Here is a 17,437-nt window from a genome sequence, read left to right on the forward strand (position 1 = left end):
AAGTGGATTCGCAGAGAGAAGTTTTGCATGCTGTCGTTGCATCAGATTTATCCTCCGCTACAACGGGGGAACTGGCTGTGTGCCATAGACCTACAGGATGCATACTTCCATGTGCCCATTGCACACAAACACAGGAAGTTCCTGCGATTCCAAGTCGGCACCAATCATTATCAGTACACAGTACTGCCATTCGGACTGAAGTCTGCGCCCAGGACATTCTCGAAGTGCATGGCAGTGGTAGCCGCACACCTAAGGAAGAACAAGGTGTTTGTCTACCCTTACCTGGACGATTGGTTGATCAAGGCCTCCTCCTTCTCGGAAGCTCGAGCACACTTCCAGAGGACGTGCGTTCTCTTGAACAAGCTGGGGTTGCACATCAACATGTCCAAGTCTGTCCCAACTCCGGTCCAGTGCATCCAGTACTTGGGAGCCTCCATCAATACGCTGTCAGCAAGCGTGTCTCCTTTGGAGGAGCGACGATTATCACTCCTTCGGAAGGCTCAGGCTCTTATGACCACTCCATCTACAACAGTGAGGACGGTGTCTTCTCTACTGGGATCGATGGCCTCTTGTATCTTCCTCAACCCCCACGCACGGCTGCACATGAGACCATTGCAGGTGTGCTTGGAGGATCAGTGGGATCAGAGGAAAGGGTCGTGGGACGACAGGATACGACTGTCTCGACTTGCTCGTCAGTCTCTGAAGTGGTGGTGTTCGACGAAGAATCTCCTGAGAGGTGTTCCCTTCCACAAGGACTTTCTCACGCAGACTATCGTGACGGATGCGTCTCTCCACGGCTGGGGGGCGCACTCCGGAGACTTACAGATTCAAGGGACGTGTCCCAGACGGAGTCCACGTACCACATCAATTTCCTGGAACTCAGAGCTGTTCACTTGGCACTGAAGGCCTTTCTTCCGACCTTCCGGACCAACTCTTTGCTTATTCAGACGGACAATACGACCATGATGTATTACCTCAACAAGCAGGGGGGGGGTCGAGATCGCTCACTCTGTCGCAGGAGGCGCAGGCGATTTGGCACTGGCTTCTGGCCAGAGGACTGATGATAACGGCCACCCATCTACCAGGTATGCAGAATGTTCAGGCAGACGCACTGAGCAGACTGATTCAGGAAAACCACGAATGGGTCATAAACGACGAAGTACTAGGAGAAGTCTTCGCAAGGTGGGGGACTCCAGACGTAGATCTGTTCGCCACCGCCGAAAACAGCAAATGCCGAGACTTCGCCTCCAGGTACTACCAGCCAGGGTCGCTGGGGAATGCGTTATGGATCAACTGGTCGAACAGCTTTCTGTACGCTTTTCCACCCATTCTCCTGATTCCTGCGGTGCTCATCAAACTGTCCCAGTCCAGGGCGCGGATGATCCTGATTGCCCCAGAATGGCCCAGACAGTGGTGGTTCACGGACCTGCTTCACCGGTCTCTCCTTCCTCACGTACGGTTACCGTGCAGGCCGGACCTTCTCGCGAAGTTCGGGGGGCGGATGTTACACCCCAACCTCTCGTCTTTGAGTTTGGCGGCATGGCTCCTGAGATAGTGCAATATGGCCATCTGAATCTACCTGAAGATTGTATGGACATACTGAAGGAGGCTAAGCGACCTTCCACTAGGACTTCTTATGCTTACAAGTGGAAGAGATTTTGCATCTGGTGCAAGTCCAAAACTATGACCCGACGACATGTAAGGAAGATGTCATCCTTCCATATCTTCTACATCTGGCGCAGTCTGGCCTTAATGTCCATTCCATTAAGGTTCATCTGGCTGCTTTGACTGCCTATAGGAAATGCCCTTCACAGACTTCCTTCTTTCAGATCCCTGTGATCAAAGATTTTTTGGAAGGCTTGAAGAAAGTGTTCCCTCCTGTCCGGCTTCCTTCGCCTTCATGGGAATTGAATGTGGTGCTGTCCAGATTGATGAAGGAGCCTTTTGAACCTATTCATAAGGCTTCGTTGCAGCACCTGTCCTGGAAGGCGGCGTTCCTCGTGGCCATTACATCGGCCCGCAGGGTGAGTGAAATTCAGGCGTTGTGTTGCCAAGAACCTTATACTGTATTTCATGCTGCTAAGGTTGTTATGCATACTCACCCTAAGTTTCTTCCTAAAGTCATATCTGACTTTCATGTTAACCAGAGCATAACTTTGCCTACGTTTTTTCAGAATCCTTCCTCTCCAGCGGAAAGGTCCCTGCTTTCCCTGGATGTTAGGAGGGTGTTGAAATTCTATCTGGATAAAACCAAGGATATTCGTAGGTCAGACCAATTGTTTATCAATTATGGATCAGCCAAGACGGGTCTTGCTACCTCTAAACAGTCCATCTCTAGGTGTATTGTGTTCTGTATACAATTGTGTTACCAAAAAGCTAATAAGACCTTAGGGGGTAAGCCTAAGGCTCATTCCACCAGGGGCAAAGCTGCCACGACTGCTTTGCTCCGTAATGTTCCAATTGCAGAAATCTGCAAGGCGGCCACTTGGAAGTCGGTCCATACCATTGCTAAGCATTACTGCCTGGACACTGACGCCAGGGCAGACGCTCAGGTTGGGCAGGCTTCGCTGCGAAATCTGTTCGCACAGTAGTGGTGTTTTTTTTCTCTTTCTCCACCGCCGCTTTTGTGTGGGGATGCGCTTGCCATTCTATTCACTAGATTATGACTATACACAGAGATCCCCTACTACAGAAGGAATAGTTTCTGTCCTGTAACTCCAGTTTTGTAGTAGGGGTATCTCTGTTATAGTCATAAGCGCCCACCCTCCTCCCCGGTGGAGAGAGATATTCATGTAAAGAATGCTATAGGTCTGGCGTGTTGCGCCTTCAAAAAGAACTGAAAGTAAAAGGGACCTGCAGTGCATTCTGAGATACTGTGAAGTTCTGGAAAGTTCTCTTAAAGGCACAGTATCCTGTTCTGAGCCACATAATGGCAGCCTATGGGGCTTGTCTGTCCATTTCATCCTCTCTATCATTCCAGAGGGTTTTTGCTGTTAAAGCAAGGGAAATCTGGACAGGCTTTGCGGTTTGTGGATTTTTGGTAGAATTTCTAGTTGAAGTACTGGACAGTGTAGCCTGTGGATATAGGCTGCATTATCTGTCTTTAAATTCTCTCTTAAGTGTCTGTGCAGTTTCGCATTTTTCGACACCTTAAGAGATTATTTTTGATTGCTCCGGGGTCCACGCATATGGTCGGGACTAGTCACTAGATTATGACTATAACAGAGATACCCCTACTACAGAACTGGAGTTACAGGACAGAAACTACTCCTACCTACCCATGGCTGGCAGCTGATCGTATCAGAGCTTGGTGGTAACTGTAAGCCGCTCGTGGGGAGCCCAGCAGCCCAATGTCATCAGAGGGTCAAACCCCCCCCCCCTTCCGAAGCTGCCTAAGAGCACAGGTCGGTGCTGAAGGACCTCGGGGGTAGCCACCCAGCGATGAAAAAGCTCAGTCTGATGAAGTGGACCACGGATGCGGCTTGAGGACTCTGCAACCCAGTCCTCAAGCCGGATCAGTACAGCTCCCCAGAACTCAGCCGCACCCCAGGGAGGGGGCAAAGAGTGCCACGCAGTGCCAGAACCAGGAGGAGGGGGGTGGGCACACACATTAGTATTTGCAGCTGTCCGAGCCAACAGCCGATCTCCCTCCCTCTCTTCTGGGGATTTCTCAGCCAACTCTTGTAGCCCCCGGCCGGCCTGGTAGAAAGATCCACAGGTGCCCCCTCACTCCACCGGTTCATAGGCGCCAGCCGACACGCTGGCCAGGATGCGGGACGCAGGTCATGAGGCCACCGCCAGCAACTCCACAGATGTCCCGAGGGGGGGCGCCTCGCTGCCCAGCCGATCAGCACCCACTGCCCCCCCGGTCTCTACACAGCGGGAATGGCTGGACCCCAGGCACCAGGTGACCCTACAGCACAATGGGCCTCAGCACTGCAAGTTTCAAGTTGGGGGGGGCGGGAGGCCTCAGCGCGACCTCCCACGCCGCTGCCCGATGCGGGCTCCATGGGCCAGGTCCCCTCAGCCCCAAGGCGGATCCCCGTCCCAGTAGTTCACCGGCCGTGTGCGTCGGCGGCCGCCATCTTCGGCATGGGCTGCGCGGAGGAACCAACGTCACAGCAGGCCATCAGGGGACCAGGGCAGTGTCTGGTGGCCGGGCGATGGTTCATAGGGGCATCAAGAGACCGGGAAATACAGTGTCGACCAGTGCCCCCCGATGGAGTGTGTCGCGTTCACTCTCAGTTCACAGCGACCTCCGCCATGTTACGGCCCCAAGGCCTCAAAGGAGCCGGATCCCAGCAGGGCCCCCGAAGCCCCGAACTGCAGTCCGGACAGATCAGCGGATAATACTCCGTCCGGAGGATCCCTACGAGCAGGTAGGTGATTCAGATGACAGCCACATGTGTCGGGATTCGAGGCGGATGACGGAGGGGTCCGGAGCACTCTTGAAGTGCGACCGCCATCTTGATGCCTCAAGCCACGCCCTCCTAGAGAGTTGTCTTATGTATGTGAGGGGATTAACCTGTCTCTGATCTAATTTGTACTGCAGTAAATTGCTGTCAAATTCCTTCTGTGGATATTTCATTCTCAACAATTATTATTAAGCTCTTTGCTGAAAGAAATAATGAACTTATGCTCATTTCTTTATATTGGAATTCTCATTTGAGGGTACAAATGTTCTGTAGAAATAAATCTCCTTCTCCCATAATTTGCTGGAATTCAACTGCTAATCAGTACTCTACCACACAGATCGTACCTCAGTCCGTTGGTCATCCGTGATCATCCTCTCTAGAATAAGATGTTCAAATTCTCCTCTGAAACTCTCTCGCTACCAGGGTCTGTATTTTATCTACCTTCCAGATTTATGACAAGTAGTACACACATCAGTCATGAATATGCCTGGTGTCTCCCTCTATCTTAGTCTAACTTGACAGTCACTGATCAGGAAAATCATAGTCTATTGAATGCTCGTCGTCTAATCTGCATATCTTCCACACCAAATATTCAGCTGATATTGTTCATAGCACACCGGGCACCTCTTCATCCCCTAAGTCTGTTCTTTACTTTTAATGGGCATTACTTTGGAAGTTGACATTATGACGTGACCCCACTTCTCAATCAATCAATCATTTGTAAAGCGCACTACATACCCGCGAGGGTCTCAAGGCGCTGGGGGGGGGGGCGCTACTGATCGAACAGCCATGTCTTGAGGATCCTCCTGAAGGTCAGCAGGTTTTGGGTCTGTCGTAGGCTCAGTGGGAGGGTGTTCCATGTCTTGGCAGCGAGGTGGGAGAAGGATCTCCCACCAGTGTTTGTTCTTCGGATGCGTGGGACGGTGGCGAGTGAGAGGTCGGTGGAGCGTAGCTGCCGGTTGGGGATGTAGAAGGAGAGCCGTCTGTTGAGGTAGGCTGGGCCGGTCTGGCGGAGTGCCTTGTGTGCGTGGGTGAGGAGCTTGAAGGATATCCTCTTGTTGACGCGGAGCCAGTGCAGGTTTCCCAGGTGGGGGTGATGTGGCCGTGGCGTGATACGTCGAGGATCAGTCGTGCCAAGGCGTTTTGGATGTGTTGTAGTCCTTTGATGAACTTGGTCGGGGCTCCCGCTTAAAGGGTGTTTCCGTAGCAGATTCTGCTGCTGACGAGGGCCTGGGTGACTGTCTTTCTTGTATCTGACGGGATCCATCTGTAGATCTTGCGGAGCATGCGGAGGGTGTTGAAGCAGGAGGAGGAGACAGCGTTGACTTGCTTGGTCATTGAGAGCGTTGAGTCGAGGATCATTCCCAGGTTGCGTGCATGGTCGGTGGGTGTCGGGGCTGCCCCCAGTGCCGTCGGCCACCAGGAGTCATCCCAGGCTGAAGGGTTGAGCCGAGGATGAGGACCTCCGTCTTGTCCGTGTTCAGCTTCAGTCAACTGATCTTCATGCAGTTGGCGACGGCCTTCATTCCTTCGTGGAGGTTGGCTTTGGCGGTGATGGGGTCATTGGTGAGGAGAGTGTCGTTGGCGTAGAAGATTATGTTGAGGTCGGGCTACATGTGCGAGCGGGGCCATGTAAATGTTGAACAGCGTCGGGCTGAGGGAGGATCCCTGGGGTACGCCGCAGATGATCTCGGAGGCTTTGGAATGGAATGGGGGGAGGCGGACCCTCTGGGATCTGCTGGAGAGGAAGGAGGTGGTCCAATCCAGAGCCTTGTCTCGGATCCCTGCGGCGTGGAGGCGGGCGCGTAGTGTGCGGTGGCAGACGGTGTCGATGGCGGCAGAGAGGTCTAGGAGGATGAGTGCTGCGGTCTCGCCGCTGTACAGCAGGGTTCTGATGTCATCTGTGGCAGCAATGAGGGCCATCTCGGTGCTGTGGCTGCTGCGGAACCCTGACTGGGAAGGGTCCAAGATTCTGTTTTCTTCGAGGTATCGGGTTAGCTGTCTGTTTTCTCGATGACCTTCTCCGGGAAGGGGAGCATAGAGTTGGGACGGACATTCTTGAGGTCTCTTGGGTCTGCCTTAGGTTTTTTGAGTAGGGCGTTGATCTCGGCATGTTTCCAGATCTCTGGGAAGGTTGCGGTAACGAGGGAGAGATTGATGACGTTGCGCAGGTGGGGTGCGATGGAGTGCTTGCTCTGCTGAAGACGTGGTGCGGGAATGGGTCTGCCGGAGAGCCGGAGTGGATTGTACGCATGGTCTTGATGGTGTCATCGATGCTCACGCTGGCCCAGGCTAGCAGGGGGCGTGGTCAATGGTGTGCGGAGGGTAGGTTGTGTTGCTGTCTGTTGGGGCTGTCTGGGTGTTAAAGCTGTTGTGGATGCTATGTTGCAGTGGAAGAAGGTGGCGAGGGAGTCGCACAGGGCTTGTGACGGCAGGATGTCGTTGGTGTTGAAAAAGATTCTCCATCTGAATTACTATATTTACAGAAGAGGCACCATATTGTCGATTAAATGCAGTATTCTAGTGAGCAACAGTTTTTGCCTTTGTAGCTGCAGTGCCCAAATTCTACCTCACAATGAGTCATACTTTCACTCACATTGCTGTTCTTCATCTGACTATAATTTGTAATACCACTTTTTACTACAACTAAGTGAATTACAACTTTTCCCATAAATGACCAAAGTTCTATCTCTTTTCCTCTTGTCATCATGGTATGACCTGCAAAAAAGGGACTGGAAACATGTTTGTCCGAGACCATTGGGACAAGTTTCCTCTTTTCCACCAAGGTTATTAAAATCCTACTCACATATAAACAAAATAATTTGGGAGCAAAATGTATGGACAAGAAGTGTGCATTAATTGTCTCTGTTATGAGGAAAGAGGTGAGGGTGTGTGTATTATAAATCTTACAAATTAGTAGTTGTGGGTATATAATCACACCTCTAAAAATTAGATAACATAGGTCAAGTATATTATAACACTCAATAGATATTTGAGGTTGGTGCTAAAGTGCTGACGACACCTTACTACCAGAGATGCCAAATCACAAAGGCTCAAAGATACAATGTGTACATAAACGTCAGAAAACACCACAGCACTTAGTAAGAATCCATATTCATTCAAAACATAATAGATCAAATATTCTTTGTTCCATTGCAATTGTCAATCTTTATTGAAGAAAAAGAGAAAAGAGTTGCTCTGTGATCATCTGTGTATTCAGTTTGTAACAACCACTCTCGAAAAAATACAACAGCCGACACATGTTTTGTTGCAAAGTGACTTTTTTTTGGGAGATGTGATGAGATGGTGGGTTATAATATGTTGTAAAGAATACATTTACATCAAAAAAGGTTGACAGTTTCTTAATGTAAGTGCTCCTCTTGAAGTAGCCCAAGGTAGGGTAGCCTATTTGCAGACAAATTCTGATGATTTGATTCTTCTATAATCAACTTAAATGGGTCTACAAAGACCACCGAACCCCTTGCATGATATTAATGTAGCGCACTCTCCTCTTAAACTAAAATAATGGCAGTGCAAACTAGTTATCCTGGGTATAAATGGGTCGGGGACTCTTCCATCAAATGAGTTACCTCTCTTTAGTACCTTGAGATCATGTTTGATATTAAGGTAGATTGAAGTACTATTGTCTCCAAATTATTCCCTCACTCTGTAAGTTATGCCATTGGTCAGATTTTGATTGTCGCTAATGTGCAACTAAGTCCAACTCTTATTGAATGGGTACCTTGGTTTCTTAGACAAGGTTATTGGAGTGCTAGACAAAGTTTTCATCAAATGTTAATGTTGTGTTTTTAATCTTAGACCCTCCACTCCCCACTGCAGAATCCATCTGGAACTTTTCTTGTATCTTTAGCTTGTTTTGTTTCTATTCAGAATTTAAACTGTATGTTTAATGCCAAGGAAAAACTCTTTATATAATTCATTAGACATTTTTTACTAACAATACCCAGTCACTTATGGCAACGCATTTTTATATCACTCCTGTTTACAGGTTTCCTACCTTGCACATGCTTCTAACATGAAAGCCATTCAACATATACAGCTATTAGAAACAAAATCAAAGTAACTTTTAATAAGCCGACATGTACCTACATACACATATACCCACAAAAGACAGCAAATACCAACAAGAGACAAAAATATCTTGATAGTAATCTACACGCGAAAGGTAAATCTAATGTCTTCATATTACGATCATTTTGCAGTCTGACACTACAGTTTCAAAGGCTTGGCATAAACTGTAAAAGTCTCAGACAACATGGCTTTTATGTATACGTTACAAAACACAACAACATATCGTTTGTCTTTGTCCTGATGTGATTAATCTTAGTACAAAATTCTTATGGACAATTTTTAATGCAAAAAGGTTGCAGATCTATTCTCGAAGCTCAGATGCTTTGCTTAGGAAAATCTAGTTACTTGATTCGCTATGTTACAGAGGTTTTCAGAACAACATCTACTTGTTTGCAGTTGGCCAAAAAAGTGCTGTAAATTATTTTTAACATGACAAACCATAAGTGTATATACATTTTATTTGGTTGGGCATAACCAGATTTTATCTGCCACAGGCATGATGATTCATGCACTGTAGTCTATTTGTTTATGATGCCTTTGTTAACTGATTTGAATAAATTATATTTTTCAGTGTAATGTTATATTCATTATGAATGTGTGTTCTGATAGAGACTTCTAACTGCAGATTCCTCAGCTTAGAATATTCCCCAGGCATCAGACTAGATCCGGAAAATGTTAAGCAGTACCTCTGCCTGCTGGTAGGTGGCCTTGATCGGCTCTGTGTCAGTGCAGTCCCTGTTTGAAGTGAAGGCATTATAGTACCCAAATAAGCACCACGCCTGTGCGCTAATATCAGTTCCTTTCTTTCAGTACCAACAGCATGGATCTGGAGAGCTCCCTCTGTAATTTTTTTTGCAACTTTCTCCACACTCTGTCAACCCTTTTTTGATGCAGTTGCTTCCCAGTGTGCTCAGGGCATGTCCCCTACTAAACCCACTAAATGTAAGCCTTGTGGGGAGTATCACACACAGATGTCTTTATCTTATCCCCACTTTGTCTATCTCTGATGCCTGGGGTCGAGTCACGACTCCAAGACCGGCTCCGAGTGCTAGTCGATGCTCCCCAAGATGGTCCTTGAGTGGGCAATGAAGCTACAGCAGCTGCCGGCAGTCAAAGGCCAGACCAATGTCTTGACTGAGGAGCTTCCTCCAGGAGTGAGCTCAGCTTAGCCCTTGCTCCCTTATATTGATGCCGTCACTGACATTCTACTGTGGGGCCTGTGTCAAATCTTGTACAAGGGCTCCTGGGCACTGCATGATTATCCAATGTCATTGTCCCGCACTAGGGGACCTAGCCTTTGCCTCCCAGGAACCCTCCCCGGAGAGATGGTAGTGCAGGCCTCAACCTCTAATGCCAACCCAGATGTGTTTTCGCCCGCACCACCAGACCGGGAATCCAATAGCCTGGACACCTTTGGGAATTGGATTATTTTTTCCCCACCACCCTAGCATTACAATCGGTGGACACCGCATGTCTCTTGAGCCTTTACACCTGTGCATTGTTGGACTTGGTTGCACAGTTGATTCCTGACGAATGCCACACCATCCTCAAACAAGTCCTCTTGGATGAAGCATAGTTTGCTATCAAGGGGGAGGTTGGCTGCACACTACAGACTCGATAGGCACAGCCATGGCCTCCACAGTGGCACTGCGTCATCATGCCTGGTTGCGGTCCACTGAGTTCTTGGGGATGTCCAGGCTTCACTGATCGACATGCCCTTCTACTACTCCTGCCTATTTGGCGATAAGGCTAGCCCAGCGCTCAAGAGCTGGGTCACCACCAGATTCCTCGAGCTCTCCATCTGCCCGGTCTCAGCAGTAGTCCTTTCGCCCCTGTTGTGGATGTGGTTGAGGCACTTATGTGCGTCTGCTATACCGGCTATACCAGCCATACCCGCCAGTACAGCAACCTACTCAGTCCATTCTTGGATGGGACTGTGGATCTCGTAAATAGTGTGAGAGCCAGGCTCATTGAGCTTTCAAATCCACCACCACTCCAGCAGCCTGAGCCTCTAAGCCCCTTTAGTATACCTTCTGTTGCAAGGTGAAAGTATTATGTGTTATGGCAGGGGATCCTTACGATGTAATACTAGCACAATACGCAAAGATGGACCCGGGTGCTCTGTTGTACACCTTCTCTCATTCCTGGTAGGGAGTCAAAGAGCAGACAGACTACTTAGAGGAACATGTGCTAAGCGTTACCTACATGGGCGATAAGTAATTGATGCAACTCGAGAGAAATTTTACACCAATAAAAAAAACCAGAGCAGATTTTTTAATATTTAAGACATTTAAATAGTTTTAGACACCAGAGCGTAGTTGATACATACAGGATAACTGGAGTTGTCAATTTTCAAGCAATAAATAAATCAGTCTTTAAATGGCTACCTTGGCAAAAAGGTACTTGCGGGGCGAGTTGAGCAAAACCCTTTGGAACTTAAGCAATGACCTGGCCTTGGACCAGGAGTCTCCAAGCAGATTGAATCCTCCTGGCTCTGTGGACTATGGTGCAAAGGTGCTCCTGGCTATCTGTGGTGCTGAACAGGGTCCACGACAACTGGTTCTTGTAGGCGTGCCAAGTGAGGGTGAAAACGAATGCAGGATCTTTACGGTGGAGCCACAGGAGTCGTTGGGCGCTCGTGCAGGTGGATCCCTTCTCTTGAGGCGTTGAATAAAGCAGGTTGTAGTTGTACTGACCACCAGCAAACCTTGGTACCTGCAAGCACTATGTTTAAGAAAATCTTCTTCAAGAGCACCAGGGGAACATTGTAAAAAGCTGAGCCTCGCTGAGGGTCGGGACTAAAGTCCCTAGAATCCACCTGCCTAGTGACTTTCGAGCGGCCATGCCGGGCAGCTCGTGGTCAGTACTTCAAGGTCGTGAATTTAGCAGGTTTGGACCTGCTGACTGCAAGGAAAAGTTCCTCTAGCCCAAGGGGGTTCTTGTAAAGTGTGGAGTTTGCAGAGGCGTTCACTTTCCTTTTAGAACCAGTCTCCTACCTTGGTTGAGTCAAAATCCAGGGGGTGCAGGGTGGCTGCCACAGGTGCAGAGCTTAGCGCCTCTCTTCGTGGAGTCCTGCCTTGTCGTAGAAACGTCTCTCTTCTTGCTATTTCGTAGAATATAAGGCACTGGTGTCCAGCATGCTCCTTAAATCCTGTATTTAGTGGGTGTGAGATCTAGGAGCCAATGGGCATCCGGTCCTGTGGCTAATCTTCCCCAGTACTGTCCACTTCCAGTGGGTGCACGTCACTAAACCACTCAGAACATATTTTTTTTTACTAAATTCAAGATGGCCAAAACCATCCTCGACTGTACACTTAAGCTGCAGCACCCTCGAGTTGTGGGCAGCCTTGTGGACGTGTACCATCCTGAATAGCTAAACTTCCTACCTGGCTGCACAAAACAGTGCTTGACATGCAGGGGGAGGCTTTTTCCTCAAGTGGGGGACAAGTTCCTTTGTCAAGCAGTGCCTGTGAAGCCTTTGAGACTCACCACCGTGCTGGTTCCATTCACTAGCCATCCTGTGTGGGCTGAGGTGTCAGTTTCTGCGCACACAGGTCTTTGTTTGACCTCTGAGAGCAGCACACACTACCCAGCATGAGGTCAAATCTCTGTCTTTGCAGCAAACCCTTGAAAAAGCTCACCAAGGCATGAGAACACTGGCTTAACTTGGTGGGCACTTTCTAAAATGCCACCTATGTACATGCTGGTTAAACCTTGACACCACCATCGTGTCAGGGGTTAAAAAGCACTGTGTTTGACACCAAACGCGAAGGAAATCGACCGTTTCATAATGACGCTGGACATCTGAGGATGTCCAGTGTCCAGCTCATGTTATCCTATGGGGGGGGGGGAGGGGCGGTCATTTGCTTTAGAATTATGTTTAGAATGCTACCACAGGGCAATATATGCTTGCACATATGTCCCGTAACATATAATGTACCCTGCCTCCTGAGCTATATGAGGCCTTCCTTTGGGATGACCGACATTTATTAAATGCAGTGAAGTGACTGTGTCACACATGGTGTGGGCAGGGTCGAACTCGAGCAGACAAGCTGCTCCTGAAGGGCTGACATGGCAGACCTGCAGCCTTTGGTTTCACTCTGGTTACTCATGGTGCCTCTTTTACACCCCTGCCCTGGGCACCACTGGTAACATATACAAGGGCCTTACTTGAGTGTAAAAGTACTTGCCAAGTGGGTGGTTCCAATTCACATTTGCAGTGTATGGGGAAAAGCCCTGGTTAGCAGGGTCTAGAACACTTTCAGATCAATTACCACAGCATCTAGCAGTAAAAAGTGAGTGGGGGGGGGGGTGACCATCCATAAAGGCCACTTTACAACACCATACGCCCCCACAGCCATTTCATTGGTGGTAGGATCAGGAGTTATCAAGAAGGTGCCTGTGCTAGAAATAGCTATTCCCGCTACCTTCTAGTGCCAAAATATTGTTGAGTATTTCCTCCGATTATGGATCTGCACCCTCTCAATGTCTTTCTGCGGAAAGAGAAATTCAAAATTATAAGCCTGGATCAGGTCTTGTCTGCTCTGCACCTGGAGACTAAAAGGTAGTATTGGATTTGTAGGATGCTTATTTTCACACACCCTTAGTGTGAGCTTACTGGCGTTACCTGTGGTTCACGGTGGGCCACAAGCATTTTTAGTTTACTGTGCTCCACTTGGGCCTCACCAGCAGTACTCTGGTGTTCTGGAAAGTAATGGCGGTGGTTGCAGCTCATCTTCGAAGGCCGGACTTTCCAGTCTTCTTCTACCTCAACAACTGGCTGCTGAAGGCAGGTTCACCCCAGGCAGTTCTCACCCGCTTTGTGACTACGGCAAACCTTTTGCACTTGATGGGTTTCACTGTCATTATGCCCAAGTCACAACTGGCTTCATCAGAGATGGAGCCATTCTGGATAAAGTGCAGTTCCATGCCTACCTTCCGGAACGGAGAGTATAGGATATTCCGACTATGTTCCTGATGTTTTCAGCCTCAATCATGTATTTTGGTGAGATTAACTCTTAGGCTGCTGGGTGTGATGGCATCCTGCTTGTAAAGCACACAGGTGGCATATGTGGGCTTTGCAGTGAGGTCTGAAGTCCCAGTGGGCGCAGCACCATGGAAATCTCTCCAATCTGGTCCAGATTTCAAAGGATACTGTAAAAGATCTGCAGTAGTGGCTGACAAGCCACAATTGGGTCAGCAACAGACATCTCTCTTTCTCTTCCCTACCCGGAGCAGGCAGTGGTGACTCTGCATCACTTCTGGGTTGGACCAGCCATCTGGGAGGGGTCAGATCAGAGAACTCTAGCTTCCGGAAGAATCTCAGCTTCATATCAACCTTCTGGTGTTAAGAGTGAACCGCTTGCCATTGAAAGCCTTCCTTGCAAACAAAGGTAGGCGGGCTCAGGTGTTCACGGACAGGTGGTATTGCAACAAATAGGGCTAAATAGGCTCCAGCCAAGTACAGACGCTCTGCTCCTCTGCAGTTGGCTGGAGCGCCAGCAAATTTTCCTGTTGTGCAGCACCTGGCAGGCTCCTTGAATTCCAGAGCGGACAAATTCAGCCATCTGTGCCACTGGGATTTTAAATGGAGCCTACACCTGGAGGTGGCCTCTGGTCTGTTCCATGAATGGGAACTCAGGTTTTCCCGTTTGTGATGTGTTCTTCCTTTTAGCCGCTACACAGCTGTCTACTGTGGCTCTATAGGGGAGTTGACTCTGGGGAGCATGACACTGTATGGGAGCCTGGAGCTGATACTTTGCCATTGCCTTTTAATGTGGATGAGGTCTATAAAGCCACTGTGGCCACAGACAGGAGGAAAGCACCTGGCCTGGATAGGGTGCCGTCAAACCTTTATAAAGACGACCCTGTGACCTGCACTAACATTTTGACACAGGTTTTTAATGCGGCCTCCTCGTGTGGCCTGCCCCCCTCATGGTCCACAGCCATCATCTCGCTTATTTTTAAAAAGGGAGCGAGGGATGATCCAGTGTGCTACCGCCAATTTCTTTACTGGACTTGGCCTCTAAAATCATGGGAAAGGTGGTATGGACCGCTTAACCCTTTTGTGGGATAATTTTAACATTATCTCAGATTTACAATATGGCTTCAGGCAAGGCAGAGGGACCTTGGACCAATTCATTAATCTGCACATGGTCATTGGATAATATACTATTGCCAAAAGGGGCCGCTTGCATATGGCCTTTATGGATCTAACTTCCACGTTCGACCTGGTCAATAGATCTAAGCATTAGCCCTCCCTACTAGACAGGGGTATGGATGCTGACTTGGTGGCCTTCCTATACAGGTCACTTTCCAACCTTTCAACCTAATTTAGTGCAATGAAAACAACTCACTCTCAGCAACCTGGGAAGTTGAGAGAGAGGTTGGATAGGGATGTATCCTGGCACCCACCCTGTTTACCCTTTACATTAACAAGCTAGGGGACGTTTTGTCAGCTACTTGTAAAGACATTCCCAGGGCTGATACTAAACTTATCCCTGCTCTGCTCTACGCAGATGAAGCAGTGTTACTTGTCCGGACAGCTGTGGAACTGCAAAGCCTTTTAAATACTTTCCTAGATTTTATGGTCTCTCTTGACCTTTCTATTAACTTCTCTAAATCTCAAATTATGACAACCGACAGTGCAAAGCTTTCTAAACAGAAGTATTTTTGTAGTGTGCAGAACTCACTAAAGTTTCTGCTTTCCCCTATTTGTGCGCGTTGGTTGATGAAAGGCAGTCATGGGTGGCACAAAGAGCACTTAAAAAGAATATCTTGGCTAGAGTGGCAGGAGCCACTATGGACTTTGGTAAAAGACGGGGGGCCAAATCTATACCTGCCGTACTAAAGATTTATAACAAAAAAGGTATACCTATGGCCACCTATAGTTGTGATGAGTTAATAGTGATGTGTTGATAGGTTATAAGAAGTAAGCCGGTGGCTGAGAATGAATCTTTCTGCAGACTTCTCGCTGCCCCAACTTGGTACCCTTTTGGTACATGAGGAGCTCGGACAGGGCTATATTTCCGAACTCATTGCAATGGCTTCTTTAATGCAATGGCTTAAAATTTGGTCAAGCTCCAGTCCTACCTTAAATCAGCTTGTTCTACAGAACTGTATTGGGCTTGAGGTGGCTTTGAATATTCCAAGTCTGGGTTATGTCCTGGAGTAGCTAAAGAGTTGAGGGCGCCCTGAGCTGTTCACGGTCCACCAACCCCCACAATAAGGCAATACATAATATTGAATGCAAAGCTCTCAGGGCAACCCTACTGGTCCTATATTAACAATCCCCTTTTCTTTTTTCTCCTCATTAGGTTTAGATTTATTTTTATCATTGGTGCATAGCTGTTCCCAGGGGTTTCCCAAAGCCTGGTGCCCTAGAGCCCTGCCCCTGTGATTAGTTTTCAGAACAAGATACCTTACACTTTTTTTAGGAGACTTTTACTGTAAATTATGTAAAAAGTACACCTTTCTGCTGTTAAGGAATTGCAATTTTGCACAAGTGAGGCCTGCCCTGATATACTTACAAATGCTGTTTTCGCCCCATATCTGTTTGGACTCGCAAGCTTTCTTACAGGAGCAATAAGACTGAGGAAGAAGCTGTTTAAGGAATTAATAGCTCCTTTTGTCTTCATGCTGAGATGAATTACGGATGTCTTAATTATCGGTCGTTTTTGTAGGCATTTCACTTTTTTTCATCTCCCCGCACAATATCATCTGCACTTTACATGCTCCTCTATAGTTTAGATTCTGTATTCTTTGTACATTATCAATGCCATACCTACTGAGAGTTTTAGATGGTTTTATACATTCTTAATTGGAAATTGTATATGAATTGCTGGTCTGTTTTTAAACGTCATGTATTGATTCTGATTTAAGTATTTATTGTGTTTTTTTTCATGTGCTTTTATTGTTTTTGATGGCCGAATAAAGATTCATTTGATGATGATACTGTGGCTCTATTCACTGAAAACTATCTTCTGGATCGCCATTAGGAGAGTCATCGAGCTTCAAGTTCTGTCTGCCCACCCTCCCTACACAGCTTTTTCCCTGCCAAACTGGTTCTTTCGATTGTGTCTTTTCCCTGCTAAAATGCATCACTCCCTTTCATAATGGCCAGAGTATCACTCCTCCTACTTTTTTTCACGCAGCCTCAATCTCAAGAAGTGGAGAGAGAGACACTTCATTGCCTAGACCCGAAGATCAAACTTTCCTTCCATATTGATCGCACCAAAGACCATTGGGTAGATGATCAGCTCTTCATCGGGTTTACTGGAGTGAAAAAGGGCAAGGCTGTGCAGAGGTGGGCCATCTCTCAATGGATTGTTCTCTGCATTAAGATCTGTTACTCATTAGTGAAGAAGCAGCCCCCTGAGAACTTGCGGGCCCATTCCTCCAGAAACAAGGTCACCACTTCTGCTTTAGCGCATGGGGTACCTGTCCTTGACATCTGCCAAGCTGCCACGATGGCTTTGCTGCACTTTTCACGAAGCTCTACTGCATGGACAGTTGGGGCATTTTTCCTATTCGGTCCTCTAGGACTTTCTATTTCGAGTCTGTTTTCAGACCCACCCCCGTTAACGTAATGCCTGGATATCGATTCTAATGTGAAGATTCTGTGTTTAGAAGTCTATCAGAACAAGTTTCTTTCCTTCGGTAACTCTTTTTCTAGTTGCCGACCTCCTCGTATGGTTGCATATCACACCAGCAGCAATGTAGCCACCCTCTAGCAATTTACACTTCATAAGATTTTTTCTGCCTGCTTAAAAGCCTTTGAAAAATATAGTTATCCATTTTTCTCCTTGAAAATCTATCCCTGTTTGGTCTTACTGGAAAGGAGTTGAATGGCCAACTATCCATTTTTATTGTGCATGAAACAAACAAATGAACATTAGCCCGCCTCAGCAGTGAGCGTTTTATGATCAAGA

At 47.7% G+C, this 17,437-nt stretch overlaps 1 protein-coding gene across 9 annotated transcripts in view; it reads left to right on the plus strand.

Annotated features, from left to right (window-relative positions):
* ARMC8 (armadillo repeat containing 8) overlaps positions 1 to 17,437 on the plus strand; it is an 831,002-nt gene that overhangs the window by 506,296 nt on the left and 307,269 nt on the right. The window lies entirely within an intron of this gene.

This window comes from Lissotriton helveticus, chromosome 3_1 (genome assembly GCF_964261635.1).
Source record: "Lissotriton helveticus chromosome 3_1, aLisHel1.1, whole genome shotgun sequence".
NCBI classification, from domain to species: Eukaryota; Metazoa; Chordata; class Amphibia; order Caudata; family Salamandridae; genus Lissotriton; species Lissotriton helveticus.